Raw genomic sequence first — 10,826 nt, forward strand, 5'->3', positions numbered from 1 at the left:
ACAAGCAGCTCACAATCCAGGAATCCCAACTGAGGCAGGGCTATGTGTGCCAGATAGAAGCCACAGTTGTGCCACCATTTTCTCCCTATCAGTGGTTTAAATTACTCAGTTCAAAACTTGTTTTCATTTTGGAAATAAACCAATTGTTGGACATTCTCGACACATCATTCCATTTTAATAATTATGAAGACTTTAATATGTAACATTTTCAGGGTCTATTCAATCAACTTGATAATTTTTAGGTAAATATTGGTATACCTCTTAGTAACATACTGATACAACTTGCTTCCTCAGTTCTACTCTTAAATGCATCAGTTTTACCCAAATTCTGAAAAAGATGGATTCACACAATCTTTCGGCCTTGTCCTTTAAGAATCATGTGAGAGTAGATTAAAGCATTCATCATGCATCACAGTTCTCAAGTTAAATTGTGAGATAACACATTGAGAGGAAAAAATTTAAACGATAATTAAAATGTTTTTAAATTTTTATTTGCTATTTTATTAATAACTTTCTTTTATGTAATTTTATTTGTACATGGAGTCAGCAAGTTGATACTCATCAATCAAATGTTCTTTGAATCCTGAAAGTCAGAAAGATCCCTTGAGTAGCCTGACCTTGGCAGTTGACCCTGGCATATAGCATCATGTAGTTCCCAATGAAGATAAGAATCAGAATATTTTCTTTTTCATTGAGCCATATTCATAAAGAGCAGCAACAACAACAGCAAAAAAAATGATAAATGAGTGAATGAAGAAATGAATGACTTATTTGTGGAGGAGAAACTACACTGTCAGTAGAAATGATTACAGGTTCTCTCAAAATTATTTCTTGGTAGTTGTCCCTGTGTGTTTAAAATTAAAAACAGGAAAATAATTACTACCTTTTTTGGGGTAAAACATTTAAATCTCAATCAAATATTATCATATGATAGTAACATTTCAATTCAATTCACCTTATCAGATTAGAAAGTTATTCACCAAACACAGCTTACAAAATATCGATTTACCATCTTTCTTCCTGACTGTGTTTTATTATTTATAGTCTGTCAGTTAGAGGCATCGTTGTCCACTCAGGAGACCTTCAGGTTAGAAACCTAGATGTCATCCCTGTCATGTCTAGTTCTTACCTCTCACATAAATCATTAATTGGACCTACAAGTATTTATTGAGTGCTGTGTGTGTCAGGTGCTGTTCAGGTGGTGGATTTGGGGTAGTGATCAATATAGGCAATGTCTTTATTTCTCATAGAGTTTGCCTTCCAGTCAGAGCAGTTAAAATAAACAAATAGATATGCCAGATGCTAGGTAGAGAAAGATACTATGAAGAAAAATGAACAAGATATAGACCAGGTTATGGAATTTCTACATATCATTCTTTCTACCCCTTGATTCAGAGTTTCTCATCATCTCTAAGACTATTGCAACGGTCTTCTACTTCATCATATCTGACCCCATTAGTGTTTAAAGAATCTATCTAATATCATTGTCAGATATTTTCAATTCTCTCCTTAAATTCTTCAAAGCTTCCCCTCACCTTAAAGAAAAGCCTTAGCTTCTGGGAGGCGGAGGCGGGCGGATCACGAGGTCAGGAAATCGAGACCATCCTGGCTAACACGGTGAAACCCTGTCTCTACTAAAGATACAAAAAAAATTAGCCAGGAGTGATGGCAGGCGCCTATAGTCCCAGCTACTCGGGAGGCTGAGGCAGGAGAATGGCGTGAACCCGAGAGGCGAAGCTTGCAGTGAGCCGAGATCGCGCCACTGCACTCCAGCCTGTCCAGCCTGGGCGACAGAGCGAGACTCTTTCTCAAATGTCTCTACCTCCAGCCTCATAACGTCATCTCTTGCTTTTCTGTCACTGGTGAAAATACCACGTCAAGCTAATAGTTTAATATTCACCACTTACTGCTGTGTCCATTGTGAAGGATGTTGACCCTGCCCCTTCACCTGCCTGATAATCTGATCTCCCCATCTTCCCTGTGCTATTAAATGTGTGACAATTTTATAGCTCTCATAATGCCCACTGTTTTTCTCTGTCACTCTGTTTACATATTATATTGTAGTATTTAATATGTATTTATAATATTTTACTCCTACTGTGAACTGCTTGAGAGCAAGGACCGTATTTCTTTGCTCTGTCTACTCAGTGCTTAGCACATTGCTTGGCCCATATTGTATGGTATGCAAGGCATATTTGTTAAATGAATGAATGAAATTCTAAGGGTCTATATCTGGGCATCAAGAAAATTCTGAAATATGGTGCTATTGTGCAAGGGGGGCAGAACAAGGAGAAGGAAAGCATTTAAAAATCCTGAAAACCCAGAGACAAAATAACTTAGTGCGTACTAAAGTCATGCAGCAAATACAAGAGAAATAAAAGCTATGTTGCCAAGCCATTGATAACCCCCTCATTTATTCAAAAATTAAAAGGAAAGTGTTTTCTCGAAAGGTAGAATCATTTAGAGAACAGCGTTGTATACAAGGCAATACCTTACCCAGCATCATTTATTGAATAAGGAGTGCTTTCCTCATTGCTGTTTTTCGTTGGTCTTGTCAAAGATCAGATGACTGTAGCTGTGTGGCTTTATTTCTGAGTTTTCTATTCTGTCCCACTGGTCTATGTGTCTGTTTTTGTACCAATACCATGCTATTTTGGTTAAAATTAGCTCAAAATGGATTAAAGCTTTAAATGTAAGACCTCAAACTATAAAAATCCTAGAAGACAACCCAGGAAATACTCTTCTTGACACTGGCCTTGGCAACAAATTTTTGGCTAAGTCCCCAAAAGCAACTGCAACAAAAACAGAAATAGACAGGTGGGACCTAATTAAACTAAAGAGCTTCTGCACAGCAAAGAAACTATCAACAGAGTAAACAGACAACCTGCAGAATGGGAGAAGAAATTTGCATACTATATCCGGAATCTACAGGGAACTTAAACAAATCAACAAGGGAAAACAAGGGAAAATCAAACAACCCCATTAAAAATAGGCAAAGGTCATGAACAGAATCTTCTCAAAACAAGACATACAAGCGGCCAACAAACACATGAAAAAAATGCTCGGTATCACTAATCATCAGAGAAATGCAAATCAAAGCCATATTGAGGTGGACACCATCTCATACTAGTCAGAATGACTTTTATTAAAAAGTTAAAAAACAACAGATGCTGGTGAGCCTGAAGAGAAAAGGGAACAAGGGAACACTTATACACTGTTGGTGAGAATATAAATTGGTTCAGCCACTGTGAAAAGCAGTCTGGAAATTCCTCAAATAACTTAAAGCAGAGTTACCATTTGACCTATTACTGGGTATCTACAAAAGGAAAATAAATCATTCTACCAAAAAGATACCTGCCCTTGTATCTTCATCACTGCACTAACACAATAGCAAAGACATGAAATAAACCCAGGTGCTCATCAATGGTAGATTGAATAAAGAAAATGTGGTACATATACACCATGGAATACCATGCAGCCACAAAGAAGAATGAAATCACTTTCTTTGAAGCAACATGGATGCAATTGAATGCCATAATCCTAAGCAAATTAATGCAGGAACAGAAAATGAAATACTGCGTGCTCTTACTTAGCAGTGGAAGCTAAGCATTGAGCAGACATGGACATAAATATGAGAATAATAGACACTGTGGACTGCTAGAGGCACGGAGGGAGAGGTGCATGGGTTGAAAAACTGCCTAATGGGTACTATGCTCACTACCTGGGTTATGGGATCCATATCCCAAACCTCAGCATCACACAATATTCCCATGTAACAAACCTGTACATGTACTCCCTGTATCTAAAATGAAAGTTGATTTTTTTTTTTTTTAATTTGAGACAGAGTCTTGCTCTGTCGCCAGTCTGGAGTGCAGTGGTGTGATCTCAGCTCACTGCAACCTCTGACTCCCTGGTTCAAGCGATACTCCTGCCTCAGCCTCCCGAGTACCTGGGATTACAGGGACATGCCACCACACCCAGCTATTTTTTGTAGTTTTAGTAGAGACAGGGTTTCAACATGTTGGCCAGTATGGGCTCGATCTCCTGACCTTGTGATCCACCCGCCTTGGCCTCCCAAAGTGCTGGGATTACAGGCATGAGCCACTGCGCCCGGACTGAAAGTTGAAATTAAAAAAAATATATTTAGCTTGTTTAGGAGAGAGATTCAAAACAGGGCTGGAATGGGAGATGGAGACTGATTCAGATTTAATGATGACCTGACCACAAAGAGGATTGTTCAGGCAAGAGGACCAACACTAGCAAGGGCTTAAAGGAGGAGAAAGCAGGAGCAGCAGAAGGGGAAGATTAAATATTGAAACAAAACCCTTAATGGGAGTGGGCACAAATAATCATTTCCATAGTAATGTTGTTTCTAGGAACAATATATAAGCATAAAGAGAACAACTGATTTTTCCAAGAGAATCTATTGGGCAATACTTCTGTAGACTTACAGACAGCATATTCAAATGAGAGAAACGCTATGTGCACGTATAACATGTGCTGGAGATATCAATCCTGAGTTCTTAAAAATACCTTTATAGTAAGAAATTAGTATCTCAGTTTGTATTGCAAAGTCTGTTAGGCTTTGGAATTCAGAAGCTAATTAGGCTTTGGATAAAAATTATGTCTAAGTCTCTAATGCTGAGATAGTATAATTTGGTACTTATACAATTATTTTAAATAATTTTAACTCCTAATTCAGCTCAGGGAATATACGCATGAAACTGATGTGTGTAGCAAAAACTAGATGCAACTCGGAGTCCATCAACAGTAGATTGGATAATTTATGATGGGTTGAAAAAATGTATGAGGGGTCGAACCATGGAATGCTATATAGCAATGGAAATAATCTACAACTACTTGTAATAATCTGGATGAATCCTCAAAACATTTAATTGAATGAATTTTTTGATGATTAAGTAATAAACTCAGCATAATTCTAGTTATTTAAACATCCAAAATAAGAGAACTAAGTAATATGTTATTTACAGATGAATAAATCGAAGAAAAGGGTGGAAATTATTTTTTTTATTAGGCTACAAATTTAAAATTAGGTTACCTCTTGGAGGAGGAAGGGAGATTCAATAATGGAAAGGTGTCTAGGGAATTTAACGGTCCTAGTTACATTCTATTAAGCTTGTGGTGGGTAAATGGGTATTTCTTTTAGCTTTCTTTAACTGTGCATTATACACACATATTGTAAATAATATATACAACATATACACATCGTCATACATATATGATGGAGTGTATAATTTCATTTATGATGTAACACTTTCCCTCTAAGAAACAATTCTATGTTAGTTGACACTTTTATGAATCAGGAGTTTCAAAATGCATGTTAAATAGGTCTCTGCTGGCACGTGATAGACTAAGTGAATTGTTAGAAAGCCAAGAGCATTATTTCAGTCAGCTGGCAATTGATACCAATCATCACAGCTGACTTTTCCACCTAGCAATCTGTGCCAATTGTTAACACGGGTGAAGTGAGCCAATTGCTTGAGACCAGGTTTCCTTAATTTATATTAAAATTTAGCCTTAAACAGACACGTTGAGGAATTAAGAAAATAAAAAGGACAAACCAAAAATGCCAAAAAAATAGTAGAATATTTTGAAGCCAGTGCTTTCATTTCACATATAAACCTTTATTCAGAGTGATTGGAAATCAAAAGCCTATTGAATGCACATCATTTCTGGCAATTGTATAATTCATAAATAGACAAATGGCTTAAGAAACATGATGAAAAAAATGTACTCCCAAGGAGGTATCATCTATGCCAAGTTTACTGCTGAGATCATGAACCAGTGACAATAGGGGTTAATAATGGAAATGTTGGTAGTCCTCTACTTATAATAGAATGAACAGTGCTGCTATAATTACAATTTTCTTTTTTTTTTCTGTTATATAGAAATGAATCAATATCCTAGTAGAGAGAGGATAAAAATGTCTTTAATAATTTGCTTTGCTCTTCAAAAGAATTGGCTTCCTAGGTCTGCAAGTCAATTGTATCATTCAAAATTATCACAAGGCTATTTATCAACTAGAGTAAATTAAAATTTGTTTTGACCTACTGAAGGCTATTTTATGTGATTTTCAGTAGAGACTGAAAAATCATGAATAATTTCCTTTTCTTTACCAAGTTACTTTAAAAAAGAATCAATATGTTATTTCAGCAGATATTTAGAAGATTCAACTCTTCATGTGATCTTTTGCTAAGTTATGCCAACACCAAGACTGTTACATATGGAAGCTTGTTGCCTTGGCTTGTTTTTAATTAGGACCAGAGATATATTTGATTAGTGACTGTAGCAGTAACTGATATAACTTACTTGGACTGTTATTATTTCCAAGAAAAGTAATAGCCAATCTGATTTGCCAATAGAGCAATATTAGAGGATAAGTAAGTAAAATTGGGAATATATGCAATGAAAAAATGTACGCTTTCCACATACAACCGACTTTAAATTTGTTTGAGTTGTGTAAATAATTTGGCATATAGTCTAAGTTAAATCACTAATAGTAGTCTCAAATTATCCTTGATATTTTGTTTCTTTTATTTTCTTTATTAACTTGAGAATCTGTATTTTCAGGAGGAGCCTGGAATAAAAGATTGCTGAAAATTTGCAATAAATAAATCCTTTCAGAGGTGAGTAATATTAAGCCTCCTTTAAACCTACCTAATGAATTCAATTTAATAAAATTTAAAGACAAAAATAAAATTCGAAGAAGGAAGAAAACTCTGGGTTTTTTCATATCTCTGATTATTTTTCTATTAATGGGTATTTCATTACCATCTTCAAGTACAGCAATACCATTTTAAAGAATATTGTTGATTGATGTTCTGTTCTTTCTGTTTAGTCTTTTACCTGATTAGCTAATTTTCTCTTTCACTTATTAATCTGCTAGGTCTCTGCTCTGTGATTCTGTGCTCACTTTCCTCTAACTTCCTTTAGCTCTTCTTCAAGTTGTATTCACTAAAGGGCCACAAATTGTGCTCACAAGAGCCCCAGCACCTCACTTAAGAGCTCTGTGATGGTAAGGTAGGACTTAATCTCCCTGGTACTCACTCACTCATTCCTTTTTTTTTTTTTTTTTTAATCATACTTTAAGTTTTAGGGTACATGTGTACAACGTGCAGGTTAGTTACATATGTATACATGTGCCATGCTAGTGTGCTGCACCCATTAACTCGTCATTTAGCGTTAGGTATATCTCCTAACGCTGTCCCTTCCCCCTCCCCCCACCCCACAACAGTCCCCAGAGTGTGATGTTCCCCTTCCTGTGTCCATGTGTTCTCATTGTTCAATTCACACCTATGAGTGAGAACATGCAGTGTTTGGTTTTTTGTCCTTGCGATAGTTTACGGAGAATGATGATTCCCAATTTCATCCATGTCCCTACAAAGGACATGAACTCATCATTTTTTATGGCTGCATAGTATTCCATGGTGTATATGTGCCACATTTTCTTAATCCAGTCTATGATTGTTGGACATTTGGGTTGGTTCCAAGTCTTTGCTATTGTGAAAAGTGTCACAATAAACATACGTGTGCATGTGTCTTTATAGCAGCACAATTTATAGTCCTTTGGGTATATACCCAGTAATGGGATGGCTGGGTCAAATGGTATTTCTAGTTCTAGATCCCTGAGGAATCGCCACACCGACTTCCAAAATGGTTGAACTAGTTTACAGTCCCACCAACAGTGTAAAAGTGTTCCTATTTCTCCACATCCTCTCCAGCACCTGTTGTTTCCTGACTTTTTAATGATTGCCATTTTAACTGGTGTGAGATGGTATCTCATTGTGGTTTTGATTTGCATTTCTCTGATGGCCAGTGATGGTGAGCATTTTTTCATGTGTCTTTTGGCAGCATAAATGTCTTCCTTTGAGAAGTGTCTGTTCATATCCTTTGCCCACTTTTTGATGGCGTTGTTTGTTTTTTTCTTGTAAATTTGTTGGAGTTTATTGTAGATTCTGGATATTAGCCCTTTGTCAGATGAGTAGGTTGCCAAAATTTTCTCCCATTTTGTAGGTTGCCTGTTCACTCTGATGGTAGTTTCTTTTGCTGTACAGAAGCTCTTTAGTTTAATTAGATCCCATTTGTCAATTTTGGCTTTTGTTGCCATTGCTTTTGGTGTTTTAGACATGAAGTCCTTGCCCATGCCTATGTCCTGAATGGTAATACCTAGGTTTTCTTCTAGGGTTTTTATGGTTTTAGGTCTAACGTTTAAGTCTTTAATCCATCTTGAATTAATTTTTGTATAAGGTGTAAGGAAGGCATTTAATTTCAGCTTTCTCCATATGGCTAGCCAGTTTTCCCAGCAACATTTATTAAATAGGGAATCCTTTCCCCATTGCTTGTTTTTCTCAGGTTTGTCAAAGATCAGATAATTGTAGATATGCCGCATTATTTCTGAGGGCTCTGTTCTGTTCCATTGCTCTATGTCTCTGTTTTGGTACCAGTACCATGCTGTTTTGGTTACTGTAGCCTTGTAGTATAGTTTGAAGTCAGGTAGCGTGATGCCTCCAGCTTTGTTCTTTTGGCTTAGGATTGACTTGGCGATGCAGGCTCTTTTTTGGTTCCATATGAACTTTAAAGTAGTTTTTTCCAATTCTGTGAAGAAAGTCATTGGTAGCTTCATGGGGATGGCATTGAATCTACAAATTACCTTGGGCAGTATGGCCATTTTCATGATATTGATTCTTCCTACCCATGAGCATGGAATGTTCTTCCATTTGTTTGTATCCTCTTTTATTTCATTGAGCAGTGGTTTGTAGTTCTCCTTGAAGAGGTCCTTCATGTCCCTTGTAAGTTGGATTCCTAAGTATTTTATTCTCTTTGAAGCAATTGTGAATGGGAGTTCACTCATGATTTGGCTCTCTGTTTGTCTGTTATTGGTGTATAAGAATGCTTGTGATTTTTGTACATTGATTATGTATCTTGAGACTTTGCTGAAGTTGCTTATCAGCTTAAGGAGATTTTGGGATGAGACAATGGGGCTTTCTAGATATACAATCATGTCATCTGCAAACAGGGACAATTTGATTTCCTCTTTTCCTAATTGAATACCATTTATTTCCTTCTCCTGCCTAATTGACCTGGCCAGAAATTCCAGCACTATGTTGAATAGGAGTGGTGAGAGAGGGCATCCCTGTCTTGTGCCAGTTTTCAAAGGGAATGCTTCCAGATTTTGCCCATTCAGTATGATATTGGCTGTGGGTTTGTCATAGATAGCTCTTATTATTTTGAGATACATCCCATCAATACCTAATTTATTGAGAGTTTTTAGCATGAAGGGTTGTTGAATTTTGTCAAAGGCCTTTTCTGCATCTATTGAGATAATAATGTAGTTTTTGTCTTTGGTTCTGCTTATATGCTGGATTACATTTATTGATTTGCATATATTGAACCAGCCTTGCATCCCAGGGATGAAGCACACTTGATCATAGTGGATAACCTTTTTGATGTGCTGCTGGATTCGGTTTGCCAGTATTTTATTGAGGATTTTTGCATCAATGTTCATCAAGGATATTGGTCTAAAATTCTCTTTTTTGGTTGTGTCTCTGCCCGGCTTTGGTATCAGGATGATGCTGGCCTCATAAAATGAGTTAGGGAGGATTCCCTCTTTTTCTATTGATTGGAATAGTTTCAGAAGGAATGGTACCAGTTCCTCCTTGTACCTCTGGTAGAATTCGGCTGTGATTCCATCTGATCCTGGACTCTTTTTGGTTGGTAAGCTATTGATTATTGCCACAATTTCAGATCCTGTTATTGGTCTATTCAGAAATTCAACTTCTTCCTGGTTTAGTCTTGGGAGAGTGTATGTGTCGAGGAATTTATCCATTTCTTCTAGATTTTCTAGTTGATTTGCGTAGAGGTGTTTGTAGTATTCTCTGATGGTAGTTTGTATTTCTGTGGGATTGGTGGTGATATCCCCTTTATCATTTTTTATTGCGTCTATTTGATTCTTCTCTCTTTTTTTCTTTATTAGTCTTGCTAGCAGTCTATCAATTTTGTTGATCCTTTCAAAAAACCAGCTCCTGGATTCATTAATTTTTTGAAGGGGTTTTTTTTTGTGTCTCTATTTCCTTCAATTTTGCTCTGATTTGAGTTATTTCTTGCCTTCTGCAGCTTTTGAATGTGTTTGCTCTTGCTTTTCTAGTTCTTTTAATTGTGATGTTAGGGTGTCAATTTTGGATCTTTCCTGCTTTCTCTTGTGGGCATTTAGTGCTATAAATTTCCCTCTACACACTGCTTTGAATGTGTCCCAGAGATTCCGGCATGTTGTGTCTTTGTTCTCATTGGTTTCAAGGAACATCTTCATTTCTGCCTTCATTTTGTTATGTACCCAGTAGTCATTCAGGAGCAGGTTATTCAGTTTCCATGTAGTTGAGTGGTTTTGAGTGAGATTCTTAATCCTGAGTTCTAGTTTGATTGCACTGTGGTCTGAGAGACAGTTTGTTATAATTTCTGTTCTTTTACATTTGCTGAGGAGAGCTTTACTTGCAACTATGTGGTCAATTTTGGAATAAGTGTGGTGTGGTGTTGAGAAAAATGTATATTCAGTTGATTTGGGGTGGAGAGTTCTGTAGATGTCTATTAGGTCCACTTGGTGCAGAGATGAGTTCAGTTCCTGGGTATCCTTGTTAACTTTCTGTCTCATTGATCTGTGTAATGTTGACAGTGGGGTGTTAAAGTCCCATTATTATTGTGTGGGAGTCTAAGTCTCTTTGTAGGTCACTCAGGACTTGCTTTATGAATCTGGGTGCTCCTGTATTGAGTGCATATATATTTAGGACAGTTAGCTCTTCTTGTTGAATTGG

The sequence above is a fragment of the Pongo pygmaeus genome, chromosome 4, assembly GCF_028885625.2.
Source record: "Pongo pygmaeus isolate AG05252 chromosome 4, NHGRI_mPonPyg2-v2.0_pri, whole genome shotgun sequence".
Lineage (NCBI taxonomy): Eukaryota > Metazoa > Chordata > Mammalia > Primates > Hominidae > Pongo > Pongo pygmaeus.